This window comes from Planococcus citri, chromosome 2, assembly GCF_950023065.1.
Source record: "Planococcus citri chromosome 2, ihPlaCitr1.1, whole genome shotgun sequence".
NCBI lineage: Eukaryota > Metazoa > Arthropoda > Insecta > Hemiptera > Pseudococcidae > Planococcus > Planococcus citri.
The window spans coordinates 81330824-81349358 of NC_088678.1; the positions used below are offsets into that span (position 1 = coordinate 81330824).

An 18535-nucleotide genomic window follows, 5' to 3' on the forward strand; every position below is an offset into this window, starting at 1 on the left:
AAAAATCCAACAAATCCACTGACTCTGCTACCATTTCCCATAGTTTTTGCTACTTTTGAATGAAAAGAACAAAAATCTGAAAAATCCACAGGCTCTGCTACCATTTACTGGTTCACATTTTGGAGGAAACAAACTCAAATCCTCATCTAGCTCATTTCGTTCAAAAAAACACTTGACAAAATAGAAAATCGACACACGCTCTGCTACCATTTCCCATCATTTTCATCATTTTGACGCACAACAAACATACTAAATAGCCAGAACTGCGTTCCAATTTGAAATTAGCCATTTCCAACAAATTACATGGGTGGATCAACTCGTAGTCAAAAAACCATGATACCTATAACATCGCGTCACTCCGTCTGACTTCCCACATCATTGTCGAGTTATCATAGTAAACTATAAACGACAGTAGAAAAAAATCTAGTAGGTGCTACCTCTGTTTCTCTCTGCGTCCGCCATCATCGCTCGCCTTCTCTCAACTGATACCAAGTACCAACCAATGACTCCCTGAAATCCAGGAAGTGTTTTTCGAGGTGTTTCCGCGCCGCTGCTGTATCGCGGAAATCGCATCTTACGTCGGATGCTATTTTCGTCGACGTCTTCGACAATAACGAACTCATATCGCACGCGCGCGTTAACGACCCCGTATAGGTAATGATCGAGCGAAAATTATGAAAAATGTACCGATGCCTTGGACTAACACAGTGTGCGTTAAGAATCGTGTCATCTTCATTAGCTAGCATATAATGTAATGTGCGTTGTGATGTTGGCCAGGTGAATTTGACTGCGATAATTCGCGTGCGTGACAATGATACCTAAAAATAAATTCATGTGCCCACTTCGTCTCTTCTCCAACCACATGGTGACATGATGTGGTTTTTCCCACAGACGGATGGATTGTCAACTGAACAGGAAATTGGTCCGCAACCCAACGATGGGAATCTGTGACTGGTGACCGTAGATCCTGCGAATTGGTCATTTTTCAGAAATGAAAACTAGATCGATGGATCATGACTCGACAGTTCGCAAAAAGATCAACTACATATAGGAATTGATATCCGGATTCTACGACTCCGAAATCTTCAGACTGATGATTCATATTTTGAAGTTATTCCAGTGAGAATAATTTTTCAACGTACTATCAACAAACTCTAAAAACCACCACCCTATTCTTCTCAATCACTACATCACAAGGCCACAAATCGGAAGCTCAGCACCGATACGGGTCAAAGTTCAATACTCCATTAAAAAAAAAAAAGGAAAAAAATCATCGCACACATGTTGGACAAAAATACACATGCACACGAGCTACAAGGAAAATCGATGATGCACAATACATATACAAGCACGCGTTCCATAACAAAGAAAACAACACTGCAGAGTGCAGACGAGGGATATGCAGAAGAGGGAGAGAAACAGAACCCATGAATATAGGTCAGTACTGCGCGCAATACATAATAATTCCATCGTAATGCATGCGTTTACTTTATAACCATTCTATTAGGTAGGTATTATAATTTCGCATTCCGATGATTTCCTCCTGTTTGGTGGAAATGCGCGTATTTTTTCACCAGCCAGGCCGCCCAAGAAACCGAGAGTGGCAACAGCGTGCAGTCGAGGAATACGTGTTCAGACTAGATTCAGTTTCAACTTCATCTCTCTCTCTGTGTAAACAACCGTTGGTTTACATTTACATTTTCCTTTTCCACCTTCGCTTTCCATCGTCGTCGTCGTCGTTGCTGTCGACGCTCAATGTATCGTCTCACAGGTTTTTTATTACGTTTGTCCGACTGTGACTGCATAGTGTCTGCGTACGTAATATACGTGAACTTTTCGAATGAAGGAATGTGTGCTTGGACGACCACAAGTTCTATCGTAAATCGAATTCCACAAATTTTATGACATCCTAACCATAAACCATTTTTTTTCATCTAGAGTTCGAACGAGAAAAGGACTGACTTTGGAGGGACTCTGATTTGGTCCTCTTCGATCACGAGGGGTGTAGCACTTTGGACCAATTTTCACCACACGAGGCTCTTGGCAAAAAAAGCAGTCCTATCTGAAGGCACGTGACTTCTCCATCTGAATCTGAATTGAGACCACAAGGTCACATTGGCTGAACAAAAAAAATGAAAGATTACCAAGAAAATTGAGTAGATTCTCACATCTGAATAGAATCTCTCATCGAACGACCTCTGCTCCTGATCTCCCTCAGCATGACACACCAAGTCAACCACCACCACATTAAAGCAAGTTGTGCACTCAGGGTGCAACAGAATATGAAAAATACCCCCCCCCCCCAATGATACAACATCAGGGAAATTGCATTTCATCACAGAACCGAGATTTTCATCCTCCAAACTGCCTTTATGGAGATGTATCAAAAACCACCTCACCAAAAACACACACTTGTCTTGCACATGCATCGCCAATCAATCCATCTATAAGAAGATCACCAGGCATTCGACGTTATCGTTCTGGCTACATAGAATGTCTCCTTGATCTGGTACCATCTCTCAAGGTACCGTGTCGTTGACACATAACCCTGACTCGTGACCACTTCGGTTAATTTTCCTTCATTACCATCGCTCACAAACCGGCTCACAAGCATCTCACTCAGCCCTTCTAACGAGTTGAATGGATTACTACCAGCTTGCCATAGCATAGCCATTAGGTCGGCACAGGCGCAGGCGCAGGCGCGGGCGCAAGCGCGCTCAGCAAAAGGGCATCGTACCTAACGGGCCTCGTCCCTGAACACCATCGACACCTCCGCCATCGCAGCAGCAGCAGCAACAACACCGTTCTTGTAATTGAAATTTTTTCACATCTCTTTATGCACCAGTGAACTCGATAGGCGTAAAAATAGCGATATACCTGAGATGGGAGGGAGGAGGGTGGCAACGGCGGCGGCGGTGCGGCGCGTACTAACAACATTGTCAACTATACAGTAATATTGGAAGCTGAACGAGCTGTGTGAGGTACGGTGATGGTGACGGGCAGTGGAGGTGTTTCACTCTCTGTACACCGTATACAATATACAGTATACCTACAAGCTCAGGTAAGTATACTCTTATAACGTACGTACGTAGTGTTGTAGTAGGTACCTATAATACCTGATGCCCGTGCTCAAGCCCAGGGTGACGGTAATACCTTGGCCCGATTGAAACGCGCCACTGATCTAACGTTGTATCGACGTCCGCCCCAGCCTCTTGGACCACCTTAGCACTCGTTCTCTCTCACTCGCACTCGCGCACGCCGCACACTTGATACTCGCGAGCGGCGCGGCGCGACGCGGCGGCGTGGCGTTGCTAGTTTGTTGAGCGCCGGTTCAAGGAGGTTCATCATCATTAACATTAACATTAACGACGGTTCTAACGCAGGGACTCGAGCGTTTTTTTTCTTCTTTTTGCTTCTCTCTTCGCGATTTATTGGCCTGTTTTTTCTTCTTCTTATATGTACGTAGTAGGTACATTTTCAACGACAAGATGCTGAGATTTTTTAGCCAAAGTCTCAACAAAAATTAACGAATGGAGTAACAGAGATTTTGACGAGCATCCATGATTGGTGGTACATGAATGAATATTGCTCAAGATTATAATTATCTTGACGTCGAGTTGAAAAATCCCAAGTTCAGAATAAGTCACATCAAAATTTTCCATCACTTTTGCCTTAAACCAATCTTTTTGGCTGCAGAAAGATATCGACCGGAAGTGGAGTTGACAAAATGTATTACCGTTGATACTTTCGAGTTCAGCACTAAATTTTCATCTATGTATTCTTAGATTTGCACAGCTACAAACTCGGGGGAAAATGATCAAATATGATCGAGTCTGATCAGTGATATTGTCAGATTCAATCAGATCTACCCTAGCTGTTAGGTCTGCTGAGTAGATCCACATAATTAAATCCAGGAATCCCCAATATGATCCGGTTTCATCAATCAGAGGACTGATCAAATCTATTCAGATCCGGTTAAATCCAATCTGTTCCCCTCTATTGGATTTAATCAGGTCTGAACAGATCCAACTCGATCAAAACTCAAAGCTGACCAGATTAAAATTGAATTCAGGAGAACTCCAGATCTGATCCTCTTTTTCTACTCACAAGAGAACCTCTTGAGGTGTCCGCCTCCGATTTGAACGGGACCGCGATTTTTGGAAAGAGCATGTTCTAAAACCCCAAAATCCAAATTTTCAGCTGCCCAAGTTCATTTTTCGATTTTTGGAGAATTTTTGAAAATCCAAAATTGATTATTTTGGTGATTTATGCTTTTTTAAAAAAAAGTACGTACTTGATCAGTAAAAATGTTCAAAATAAGTCCTAAAAGTGATATTAACCCCCCAAATCCAAATTTCGCCATTTCCAGCCATTCTGGAGTCTCCAGCGCGATTTTTCAATTTCTCCAGAATTTTGAATTTGCTCCAGAAGGCGTGAATATGAAGTTGGGCAGCTAAAAATCGAGTTGTGTGTTATACTCGACCTGTTTAACGAATTTATCCACATTTGATCCGATTCTGGAGCGGACACCTCAAGAGTAGTTTTTTGACCAGCTTTTTTCATAATAAGAAATCCAAAAAAAATCAAAATTTTACCGTTTGCGAGGAAATTTTCGAAATTTGCGCGAATCACTGTATTTCGAACACAACAAACGCCCTGAGGCCGAGTTCCGCCATTTCCAGCCATTCTGGAGCCTCCAGTGCGATTTTTCAATTTCTCCAGAATTTTGAATTTGCTCCAGAAGGCGTGAATATGAAGTTGGGCAGCTAAAAATCGAGTTGTGTGTTTGTACTCGACCTGTTTAACGAATTTATCCACATTTCAGCCGATTCTGGAGCGGACACCTCAAGAGTGGTTTTTTGACCAGCTTTTTTTCAAAATAAAAATATTCAAAAATCAAAAATTTCCCGTTTGTGAGAAAATTTTCGAAATTTGCGCGAATCGCAGTATTTTGTCATGAACTAACCCCACGAGGGCAAATTTCGCCATTTCCAGCCATTCTGGAGCCTCCAGTGCGATTTTTCAATTAGCTCCAGAAGGCGTGAATATGAAGTTGGGCAGCTAAAAATCGAGTTGTGTGTTATACTCGACCTGTTTAACGAATTTATCCACATTTGAGCCGATTCTAGAGGGGACACCTCAAGAGTGGGTTTTTGACCAGCTTTTTTCATAATAAAAATACTTATGCAAAAATTAAAGGGAGGCCCAAGAAAGACTGGAAATGGCGAAATTCGCTCTCGTGTGGTTAATTAATGCCGACATACAGCGATTCGCCCAAATTTCTAAAATTTTCTCACAAACGAGGAATTTTTTATAATTTTTACAAAATTATTCAAAAAAGTCAAGAAAACGAAAAAAACAAAAATCAATACCCACAAAACTGAAAAAAAAATCAAAATATGAAAATGAAAAATGAATTCTGCAAAAATTTATTTAAAAGCTCATATTTCAGGTCAGAATTCGTCTTCCATTTCAATTATTGTTTTTTTTTCAACTTTGAAGGGGTTCAATACAAGGGGGGGGGGGGTCCAAAATAGCTTGGTCGATAATCAGGGAGGGGTTTTTTTCTTGAGAAGGTCATCATTTAAAGGAATTTGGCCTACAAATAGGTATACGTAAACTTTTCGGATAAATTGATTTTTTTTTGACTAAGGAGTGACGGAGAAACGGGGGGGGGGGCACTGAGATTTTTCAAATTCATTTTTAAAAATTCGTATATTTTCACGAATAATAAACACGTGAAAAGTAAGATGTATCTACATACTTTTTTAGTTCTTCTCGTCCTTAAATGATTAAATAGGCATCTCTTGCTAGAAATTCATTACTCACCTGAAACAAATAAATAAAATTCATCTATTAATTAATTGTAAAATATAAAATTACAAAATACGCAAGACACATAATACAAATTATCATACTTCGAGACTTTTGCATTTCATATTGAAATGTTCTGGTTTTTAATAAAGGAAAACTGCAGCTTTTTAATAATTTCTCGCAACAAACTGAGAATTACTTCAATTTCTGACGAAAAAGTCAATTTTTGGGGAGAAGCGAGACTTTTGGACAATTTTTCAAAAAAAGTGAGATTTTGGCAGATTTTTGCAAAAAAATGACAATTTTTGTCAAAAATTAACACAGATAATTTCTGCAAAAAGCAAGACTTTTTTAGAATTAATTTTTGAAAAAAAATAAAACTATCTGGAAATTTTGCTAAAAAAATTAGAATTTTGGTCAATTTTTAGCAAAAAGCGAGACTTTTGGTCAATTTTTAGAAAAAAGTGAGATTTCGGCAATAAAAGACAATTTTTAGTAATTTTGCCAAAAAGCGAGAATTTTTGACGAATTTTGGCAATTTTTTGAAAAAAGTGAACCTTTTAGGCAATTTTGCTAAAAAACTAGAATTTTTGTCAATTTTTGGAAAAAAAAACAAAAGTTTGACAATTTTAGCAAAAAGCAGGATTTTTTGGCAACCATGCGAGTATTGACCAAAGAATGATGCATTACGTTATTTTCATCGAAAAACAAGATTTTCGAGACCTTCGAGACCTTTTGACAATTTTTTGGCAAAAAAACGATACTTTTGGGTAACTTTTAGAAAGAAATTGATACCTTTTGGATTTTCTGTCATGTTGAGGCAGAAAAAAAGCAAATCTTTGACACTCACAAATGAACAAACATAAGGATCTTCAGATGGGGAAACCTTAACTCCTTTTCGAACACCCACTGAATCTTCCTCCCTTAACCAATACCTACACCAAACCAATTCAAACTTTCCACCACTCCTATCATAATCATCGAGCACCTAAATAAATCAGCTATACGTGTTCTGTGCGCAGCAAAAAAACTGGCTTACCGAGTCTTACACAAGACACTTCCACGTAATGAAAGAGAAATTGAATTCTTTTCTTCCTCGTTGTCTCTTTCACCGCACCGGTTGCTCGAAAGAAAGAAAGAAAGAAAGAAAAAACATTTACGTAACTCGGACGTCGTCGTCGTCGTAGATGAACGGTACCATACAGTTTACAGGGGGCTTGGGGCTTGTACAACCACACAGCACAACTCGAGTCATATATACGCTTATGCCTATGTAGTCAATATGGCGCTGTGTGGCTCGCGGACCGCGTCCCCATTTTCAACAAGTTCATTGATCTGAACAGCAATGTGTACGCGGCGACGTTCGGTTCAATGCCAATTGTACATAGGGCCCATAACGTTTGGAGGTGGTACTGGTTTTTTTTTCATTCGTTCTCTCTTTCTATATCGTATTCACACATATATAAGAGTACGTATTGGCGTGTGATGCAGTAATGTCTGCGTCCTGCACCGCACTCCTCAGGTTCTCTATCACTCTCTACCAATTACTCACACTCACACATACACACACAGGCAGAGAAGTAGTCTATCTCTCTCATTCTCTATACAACCAGTGCTAGTATATGTATGTTGTCTTCCAACACCGCGAGTGGAGGGGTCGAGAGCGGAATAACCTAAGTTGTTGACTTTCACTTTTCAGCAACTAATGAGGGGAGACCTTGCCGATGGTGCTAACTTTGCACAACGACGACGACGACGACAACAACAACCAGCACCAGCGCACTAAACCATACCTCAACTTCGCTTCACGTAACTATAATACGTATAACGGAGTGCATGGCGATTGGCGAGGTACCTCTGCCTTCGTCGCAGGTAAGTGCGCTCTTCTCTTCTACGAGTAGGTACGTGTTGGTGTTTCCCTCTTTGTCACTCGTGATACACCGTTATTATAGAGGTTTACTATTTTTCATTCGGTATTATTGGACTGGGTGATCTAACGTTTCCATTGTGACGACATTTTCCTGGATTTTTCTGCTCGTCGTTTTTGAACGGGCATCTAAGTCATTTTTTCAGACAGGTGAACTGTAGTCGAAGCTTGGAGGAGAAAGGGAGCTCGATTTGTGGAACGTATTCACAGCCAATGAAAATGTTCCCTCTGCATCGACGCGATGTTATTTTATCAATAGGTGGCGAAATATTTAGCAGATTCCTTCGAGGTCGTGCTGGTAATTTTTTCACTTCATCTTCCGCCTTGTTGCTCTTAACCATGGCTTCCTGTGTGATTCCACGAATCGTACTCGTACAATACGTTCGAATTTATATCCTCCATTGAATGAGAATTCCATTCACACACAGAGCACCATTTTTGAGCTAATGAGAGGAATTTGCCAAAGTATTGAAAAATGGCGGGCACTTTTTTTTTGTAAATCTTGATTATTTTTTTTTTTTTTGAAAACCTAATCTCAAAATTTGGCCAATCAAAGTATCCCCGAAGCAATCTGAAATTTACAGCTATCACCTAAAATTCGACTTCCCCACCGATAAATCAACAACTGACAAGACGTCGACGACTCCAGGCTCGTAAAAATTTCTCCACACATGACACAAATGCATAAAAAATGAGATATGGTCTCTCTTTCATCGGGCAAAGAGCCTTTTGTAATGCGATCGCTTCAACGATGCGTTACCGTTAGCATAAGCGATACATAAACGTATACATCATACGTTATGCATACTCTGGAAATTAAGGTATAGATATGCAAAACGCATAAATTTACCACAATTTTACCGGACGTACGAGTACGTACGGTCTATTGTTCGATGATGCGCGAAATTCGGGTGAAAGTCGTGGCTCGACTCGACTCGACTCGACGACGACGTCGGGTCGACCAGTATCATGAAAAGACACTCGATATCGTATGCGCGAAATGAAGGCAAAAATCGTTCGAATGGAAATGATTTCCAGAAATTAAAAATACACCGTTAGATCGGCATAAAAAAACAAATCTGAAGAAAAGGAGAGCAAGGGGATTATTGGTACAGAATTTTGAACATTTTCAAGGTAATGTGGTACAAAAATGAACTTTTTAATTTGAATTTATGGATAAGAGAACTAGAGTTGGAGGCAAAGGTGTATTGAAAATCCAAAAATTTCCTGAAATCAAATTTGAAAATTCGACAATGAGAGGCCATCTGAACATGTTGCTTGCATGCAAAATAGTGGACGAAAAATGAACGAGAAAATAATAATAAACTGAAACAAACGAAATTTTTGGACAAATAGAGGGAGGGGGGCCAATTCTTCAATAAAATAGTTGTCCAAAATACAGGGTCATCCAAAAAAGAATTTACCATTTCAAACGCACGTGTATAAGACAACAGTGCATTTTAGCGCCGATCTCTTGGCAGAACTGAATTCCTTGAAGAATTCCATTTTTAAAACACTCCCCACAAAGTAAGTTTGGTATAAACGTTCGGCTGCCAGAGCGATTTTTGTAAAAAAAAAAAAATATACATTTTTACACACAACAGCTCATTTTTATCATGTCAAAACTTTTAAAAATCGAAAGCTTGGGTACTGAGCAAGAAAGTTTTATGAAAAAGTTGAACTGTCCGCGTGGAAAGAAGCCAGAGAGACTCAAAATGAACACCCTCTCCATAAAATTCAACAAAAAATGAATTGCGGTGGGGTGCTCAATAATCAGCTCAGTGCAGTAAAGTTGAACTGAAAAAAAAGTCGAGCACAACTTGCACGATTTCAAATTCGTGATGAAACAAGAGGAATGTCTGTGATATCGCACCTCGGGAGTTATAAGGTCACATCTCAAAAAAATTGATTTTGATGTTTTTGCATTTTTGGGGTTTGCATGACCCCCTGCAACCAAAAATAACACTTTGAGTCGGGTATGCTGCTTAGATCATGTAAAAAATGCAAAGGGCCTAACTCAAAATTTCTACAACATTGCAAGTTGTTTGGAGTTATAAGGTCACATCTCAAAAAACTCCTCTTTCTTTGAGTAAAATTTGCACATACAAAGTGTCAGAAACCAGTTTCGATAGTGTTGAACGTTTTTAAGATGTAAAATAATCACAAGGAGTGTATTTTTTGTAGGTTTGTTCCAAAACAAAAAATTTTTAAAATAGAACATTTTTCAGAAAAATTAATTTGCATATATATTAAAATTTTAGTTTTTTGGGAAAAACTCAAAAACTAAGCACTCTAGAAAAAAACTAACGACATTATGTCGATTGGAAATTTAATTCTCTACAATTTTGTTATCATGAAAATTTTTTTGGACGCTTTTTTTCGCCTCCAGATCACTTTTTATGAAAGGTTATAACTCAAAATGTTTTCCAAACACTGAAATATTTCCTCTTTAAGATTTTATTTTTCAAAATATTCTTATGCTAAATGAAGGTAGGATACCCAATCTTCAAAATGACATGCTATTCATTCCTCACAATTGATTATAAGTTGATGAAAATAATGAATCAAGTTTTAAAAAAAAAGAAAATCACTCTCCTGTAAAATTTCACTTTTTTGAGATGTGACCTTATAACTCCCGAGGTGCGATATGTAATTAGTAGATTGGGGAATGCTTTGGAAATGAATTTCTTCATAGAATGATGTGCTGAGCAGAACATTTATATACGTGCGATTGAAATGGTAAAGTCCTTTTTGGATGACCCTACTCCCCCCCACAAGTTTTTTTCCGTTTTCATGCAGACTTTCATTTAAGTTGAAATTCTAACATGAAAAATTTCGGAGGTGCCTGAATGGGAAAATATGGGTTCACGAAAAGAGGTCACTTTTTTTTAAAAATTGCAGTTTTTTGCTCTAGCCCCTACCTAACTTGTTATGGGGAAAATGGTCCAGTAGCATGAGCAGTTGAAAATTTCCAAAACGTCGAATTCTGAGTGAATTGTGTTTTGAATTTTTCTTTCTATGAGCCTGGGGCAAATAAGTACATATAATTTAGCTCCATTTCTAGGGACGAAACTATATATGTAGAGGTTTTTTGAGAGGGGAAGGGGGATGGAGTTCGACTGAAAATTTGCCGACTGATGTAGGCAATACACATTTTGTTGTTGATTAATATCATATTCAAATGACTTATAAAAATCTTCGTTTTTTGTTTTGGGATTTTTGGGGTCTCAAAATGTGATTTTTTCTCTATTTCAAAACAAGAAACAAATTGCCCCGAGCGAAGCAAGGGCAAATTTGATTTTGAGAGGCCTGAAAACAATGTGTTTGGGGGGGGGGGGAAATTGATTTTCAAAAAAAAGAGGACAGTCGCATGAACTATTGAAAAGTATTTTGAAAGAACTAAAAACGATGTTTTTTATGCAAGAAGTTTATTTTTCATTTTTTTTAAACGTTCAGAAATTGAAATATTTTTTTTTAGTATGTTAATTTTGAAAAAGAAAAAAGAATAAGTTCAAGTGAGGGCGAAAGCATTGAAAATTTCCATTTCGAGAATTAAAAAAAAAACAAGTTTTTCTGTCATCGCAAGCCCCGGGCAAACTGCCTCCTTCACCCCCCCCCCCCGACAGCCCAGCAAACAAAAATAATCATAAAAAATTGACATCATTGCTTACCAAAATATTCCCTCAGTTTCAGAAATGACATTTTTCGATGTCTTGGCATAAAAATCGATGCCAAATGAGTAATTATTTTGAAAGTAAAAAATTCTCAAAAATAGAAAATGGGCCATTTGCAAATTTTCAAATGCTTAATAGAACTCTCAAAATGTGGTCTTAGATTGTGATGGCAATTGCCTGTAGGTCAACGCAGACAGAATATCAAATATCATCTTTTGGAACTGGGCTATTATCTCAAAAACAGGTTGAGTAGAGACTAGAGCGAAAAAAATACCATTTCTTCGAAAATGCTGCTTCTTTGGGAACCCATAGGGTCTCACTTTCAGGGGTACACTTGAATTTTTCAACTCAAAATTTGAATGGAATAGTCTTCATCAACGTTCAAGGACGTTCATCTGCGCAACAATTCATTCTACACGGAAAATGACAATAACCTTTCATGTTAGAAATTTTACTTGGAACAATAAAAAAAAAAAAAAAAAAAACGTGAAAACCCTATTTTCAAATAGGTCTCAACCCCTCTTGAGCGAGATCTCCATCTATGACGGGGGGAAGGGGGAGACTTTTACAATGTGACCCAGGGAGGTATTCTCTACATTTTTTTTTCCAAAAAGTCACCTCACTGTTGAGATTTTTTTTGGCCGAAACCTGAAAATTGCTTTAAAAAAATGGCATAAGTAGGCTATAATTCGATGAATAATTCATTTTGTCTTCTTCAAACGCTCGAAAAGATCTGCACCTGCGCCATCTCCTTCCAAATATTTGCCAAAAAATACGCACCTGACAATTCATCGAACTCAGCAACTTCGATGATTTCAAGCATCAGGTCGAAATTCTGAGAATTATAAAAATACTAGGAAACTGATATTTCAAAACAGCACAGTCCATCTTGGCGAAACCTGATCTGATTACATCCTAGTCCCAAGGTGGTGGAGAATCAATCATCAAGTAGCTTTTTATTCCTACATATAGTCGATCATGCACGAGGAAGTATTTCTCCCTGCAGTCCCAAAGCAACGGAGACTTTGTAATGGAAAAATAAGCGCTAGCAAAGATGTAACTTCATTCACTGAGCTCGAATATGGAATAAATAATAATCGCAGTTTCCGGTGACGTAATACGCCAACAGAGGAATACGGAGAGGTGTATCTTACCTCTTACGTTCTGCTTCAAAACATAAACACGTTTTTAAAATTCAATTTTCATTTTAGAAATTTGCATGTTTTTTTTTTTTTGGTGCAACCAATCAACAAACCTCTCCCCTCCTCCCCTCCTCGTGAACAGAAGTCGTAAAAATTCCAGCGCTGCAAATGATTTTTCAAAACCTTGCCCGACTTCTTATAGGAAAATTTCAATTCGCACAACAACGACATTATTGTTGAAATAATTTTTAAAAATTCCCCCCAAAAAAATGGGGGCAAATTGAACGAGGTATCGCGATATAACCTCTTAACCTTTCCAATCCCTTTCGCCTTTTCACGGTCGTTGGTCGACGTTTACCTATACATAGTGGTGGCGTTGACGGCGTTGGGGTGTGGGGAGGGGAGGGGAGGGGTGGGGGTACGATATCGCGTATAATTTACTTTCGACCTTGTTGTATGAAATTATACGTACGTATGCACATTTATATGTATTTTCTTGCAGCCAATTAAAACGGAGCACGAAAAAATTTGCCATTGCACCGCTATAGTATGTACTTCTTATAATTGAGTTTCAAATTCAAGATACCTACCTAATATAAAAAGCATCGATAATAATATACGCTCGTAAAGATGTAAAAATTCCAGTCGCGAATAACATCTTATGTAATTGCAAGAGTTATAATAGGCTATCACGAGCATATAGCTTAGGCACGTATACATAGAATAGACCTACGTATACTATAAACTTGCGATGAAGAAGATGACTTACGTAAAGATTATCCGGTATTTAGAGAATTGACTGACAACCTCGCGGTAGTCCAAGTAGTAATTTTCAATCAATTTGTGCTTTCGATTGCAATCCAGATGGTCGACACACAAACACCGCACTCCGAGCTTCTCTCCCATCCATACAAAAGATCAATTTCGCACATAAATCGATACCATCGTTTCGCCGAACAAAATACAGCCTTTATTAATTATTTTTTGGCAGTTAGTCGAGGATGAGTATCACTTCATCGCGACGACGTGGAGGCCAACAGCGCAGAAACAAACATCACCAAAGGTTCGGGCCTCGATCGCCGGACACGTGTAAATACGCGCACATTTTTCAACGCTAAATTACCGAGGTAAAAATTCACGATACATCACGACTAGAACACGTATGAGACAAAATTTTTCGAAAAAAAAAAAAAATTAAAAAAAACGTGGGATGAAAAAAAAACGCACGTTGACGAAAAATCGGCCACTGAGGCTACTCTACTCGTACATATTATACGTAAGGCAGACGAAGGCGAAGGCGAAAATAGCGCGCGATACAGTCGACGGCTATTTCTATTTTAGCGTCAGCGACTCAGCGTCGATTTCGCGATCGCGTTCGCGTCGTTCGCGGGTGAGGCGCGCGATCGTGTTGTGTTGTATGGCAGTGGTGGCGATGTGGTCGTGTACCAGCGTACGTGTACGTATTTGCCCGCCGTTGTGTGCGTTATTTAGGTCACAAGGTATAAGGTGCGTTGAACTTGCCAACCCCGCTAGCCTCGCGCCGCGCACAGTCGCATCATTCTCGCGCCAACACACGCACACTACCGAACCTGCGGAAGGTCGAATAAAATAATAACTTATATAGTTCACTGGTAGAACACACCGCACAACAAAGAGTCGAACGGAGCGGCGCGGCGGAGCGGCATGGCAGCCGCACAGAGCAGGCGGGGGCGCTGCTGCTGATAACGAGTACGTCGTATACGACCTATTGCCTAGTACGTATATTTGCCCTGAAAAAATGCCGAAATTACGTCGATATCGCGATGCAAAATCGCCCCCCTCCCCCCTCTCTCACCTTCTACTCGGATCGTCAAAAATACACGAATCGAGCCATTATTCGAAAAAGCTGAGAACGATCCGCTTGAAAAGAAAATTCGCCATTAATTTTTGCAATTCCTGCCCCCCTCCTACCCTCTCCTATAGTAGGAAGATTTGGGATAAATGTTCGAATGCATAATTACGTAATGCATTGAATAACTTCAATTTTTCATCCACATGCATCATTCAAAATTGCGAAAGACCTAAGCAAGCTACACAAACAGTTTTTGACTTTTTTTACACAATTTTTTTAGTATTTTGTTTATTTTTGAAAATTTTTGAATCATCTCAACTTTTTCACTGCTTTCCAACCCACTTGGGAAATTTTGAGTTTATCTAACCTACATGTGAAAATGAGCCAAACTATTCAAAACGAAGAGTATCGTACTTGGGCCATTTTGATGTCAAATCGTCGAGTGTTTGCACTTGAGGTCGTGGCTCGAAGCTATGAAGAAATAGGGAACAGGAATATTGTAAATTTCGAGCAAGAGCAACATGAAATCTGCAAAATGGTACTTTGAAAATTTCCAAAAATGTAGGACATGGGATCAAAAAAGCGTTTTTTTGAAAATTTCATCAAAATCAGTGCTGCCACCATCGGCAAATTAGCAGCATGATAATCGTTGAAAATTTGGAAAACATTGACGGAGTGATATTTTTTATGATTTGGTGGCTCGAATCTCAAATAACTCGACTGAAATCACCATTAGAGTTTTCACTTCCCTCTTACTCATCTAATCGTAAGATTTCAAAGGATCGAAAGAAAGTTCAATTTTGGGAACCACTTAATTCTTGAAAATTATTTGTCTGTATGCTTGGCTGGAGTGAAAACGTTCAAGGTGGTCTCAAACACGTAATTTCAGACCAATTCCTGCACACTTTTTAATAAATCCAGGAACTAAAACAAAACTTTGAGAACCCCTGAAATCAGTGGCGTAGCCAAGCGGGGCGAAGGGGGCCATGCCCCCCTAGCGAGCGAAAATTTGAAAGCAAACATGCAAAAATGTACGTTTAAATTTTTGCTCTTGCTTCGCTCGAGCAGTAATTTTGCCTTCATTTTCATGAAATTTCCAGAAAATTACCCCTCATTTCGATTTTTCATACCTGAAAATCTGGTTTTGCCCCCTCCTTGAGAAAATCCTGGCTACGCCACTGCCTGAAATGTAGCAAGAATGAAACGTCAACATCATCACCCAACAGGAAAAGAATACACATACCTGAAGCTGAAAGAACGCTAATGCTTGACACATCCAGTGGGAGCCAGAGTGAAGGTGATGCTGACCAGTTAGAAACCAATCAACAGTAAGAAACTATCAAACACCACAAGAGCAGACCATCCATGATGGAGTGTTATTTTAATACTCAATCCAACCTCAGAAAGACAATAGCGCTAAATAAACCACAGTGTGCCAATAACTTACTTAACATTAGTAATATAACAATAGCAGAAGATGGAGTTCAATCAACTTATGAAGATACAGCTAGGGTCTCTGTAGTCAGCCAGAAACTAACCAGCCCAGAATTTAAGGTGCCATGGCAGCCAGGGTGTTGAAGTGTGCTCAAAAGCACACAGCTTCACATGTGGTGGCCAGAGAAAATCTGGAGGCCAAAAGGTGCTCCCCTCAGGGGGGGAGGGTTTCTGGTGGAAACTACACACCTCTGGGACCGTACAAAAATGGATTAACACTTGAAGATATCAACCAACGCGTCATATTTGTTAGAACAACTTTTAGACACACACAAAAACCGAGGTTTAACAATCCTATTAGTCCACAATCGATCATTGGTAAACACTTTGCTGATATCAAAAACCAAAATGTGGCATGTAACATAGTTGACAAGGGGATGGATCAGTTGATCATTGATGGTGAACAGGGCCATCCCTACTCTCTGATATTTTCACATCACGTATACCAACCCACAATGCAGTACCTTGTACTAAGAGGGATAAAAGAGAGATTCTACCACCCAGTTGGGCCGGCTCACAGTGGGACCTGAGCAGAATTTAGGAGGAAAAAAGTCAAATTGACGGATGCACCTGAAACCTTTGTTTTCTACTTGAAAATACTTTAGAGTAACACATACAATCATTAAAAACTCGCCCCACCCACTTTTCCTGGAATTACAGATAGAGGAACTTCAATGTTCTAGGAATGTGAAAAATGGTGAAGGTAATGTTGATAAGTGCGCGGTGTTGTACATTTTAAGTTTGCGTGAGTTAAATAGTAGGTAGGAAAATTCTGAAACATGGAAATGAAAGCTGAAGGGATGTAGATTCTATTAATGTACTTAATTTTGAATTTACAATTATTTATAATGTAATTATAAGCTGTTGAAGTTGGAGAAAAAATTTGTAATTTTGAAATTTTCAAAAAAATGGTAAACTTGGCTTTCAAAAATTAGGGTGTAAGTTAAAAAAATTTCAAATGCAAGAAAATGTGACACCAAGTGTAGACTTTTGAAAGAATCGAAAATTTTTTGCAACTGAGCTTTAGTTGGTTTGCAATTTTTGGTTTTAGCAGCCAAAAACGTTGAAATTTTGCAAAAAAAACTGTTATATTTAGTCATTTTTTTTTCTATCTAAAAATTTTTTCAGAAAAATGGTTTTGGGCTCAAAAGACGCGAAATTTTATGCTGTTTCCAAATCACCTATCGTATACTGGATTTTTCCAATAATAAGTGCCCAAAAATCGTTTTTTTCTAGAGATTACATCAAAATTAGTGATTTTCCAAGTACCTGAATTTTCTAATTTCAAATTTTTTAGGGTGAATTCCGGCGGGGGTGTAATGATTTTGGTTTTGAAAGATGCTAAATTTGATACCTTCTCATAATTTGTTTCAACCAATGGGATAAGTTTGCAACTTCTCCCCCTATGGTGGAATCAGAATGAAATGGAGGGGGCATGAAACCTTTTTCTATGGTAATCCAGCTTTTGAAGGGTAAAAATTGTTTTTTTTTGGTTCTGAATGCAAATTTCATGTCCGATTTGAAACATCGTACCCCTAACGTGGTGAACCGCCACCCCCCACCCCTTTATGATCCAAAATTGAAAAAAAATTTAAATACCATGTGACGTATCGTTTGTTATGTTTTTGGGGACGCTGAATCCGAATATCGACTTCGTTTTTCGATCTGGCCTTCTCTACCCTTTCCACCCCCTCCCCCCACCCTTTATGATCCAAAATTGAAAAAAATAATACCATGTTGCATATCGTTTGTTATGTTTTTGGGGATGCTGAGTCCGAATATGCACTTAGTTTTTCGATCTGGCCTTCTCTACCCTTTCCACCCCCTCCCCCCACCTCTTATGAACCAAAATTGAAAAAAAATAATACCATGTGACGTATCGTTTGTTATGTTTTTGGGGACGGTGAATCCGAATATGGACTTAGTTTTTCGATCTGGGCTTCTGTATCCGTTCCACCTCCTCCCTTGCCCCTTCTTCAGCCAAAATTCAAAAAAAATAATTATAAAACCATTGGACATCCGATTACTATGGACAAAACCTAATAATGGATTCGGATTCAGCGCCTCAAAAAACGTATATGAGAATACCCATATTGGTTTATAAACCCATTTTATGATTTTACTCCTTTCCTCCCCCTTTTTCTCACCCTCAGATGACCATAGACAAAAAACTAATATTGGATTCAGATTCAGCGCCTCAAAAAACATATATGAGAATACCCATATTGGGTTTTAAGCCTATTTTCATGATTTTACCCCCTCCCTCCCCCTCTCTCCCACCCCCTGATGACCATAGATAAAAACTACCATCGAATTCGGATTCAGCGCCTCAAAAAACATACATGAGAATACCCAATTACCCATATTCGTTTTTAAGCCTATTTTCATGATTTTACCCCCTCCCTCCCCCTCTCCCACACCCCCTGATGACCATAGATGAAAACTATCATCAAATTCGGATTCAGCGCCTCAAAAAACATACATGAGGACACCCATATTGGTTTTTAAGCCTATTTTTATGATTTTACCCCCTCCCCTCACCCCCCTAATGCCCATAGTCAAAAATTGATATCAGATTCAGATTCAGCGCTAAAAAATACTTCTAGTCAGACATATTCCAAAACTACTACATTCAAAGGGACTTTTTTCCTCC

The 18535-nt window shown here is 39.0% G+C and overlaps 1 protein-coding gene across 4 annotated transcripts in view; it reads right to left on the minus strand.

Annotated features, from left to right (window-relative positions):
• Positions 1 to 18535, minus strand: part of Hr4 (Hormone receptor 4) — a 212462-nt gene that overhangs the window by 33199 nt on the left and 160728 nt on the right. Inside the window, exon 1 of one of the 4 annotated variants that reach the window (XM_065353510.1) lies at positions 13327 to 13877. The exons of the other annotated variants lie outside the window; for them this stretch is intronic. The gene's annotated coding sequence lies outside the window, so the exon portion shown is untranslated. Of the gene's footprint in view, positions 1 to 13326; positions 13878 to 18535 lie in introns of those variants that run through there. 4 annotated transcript variants of the gene reach the window in all.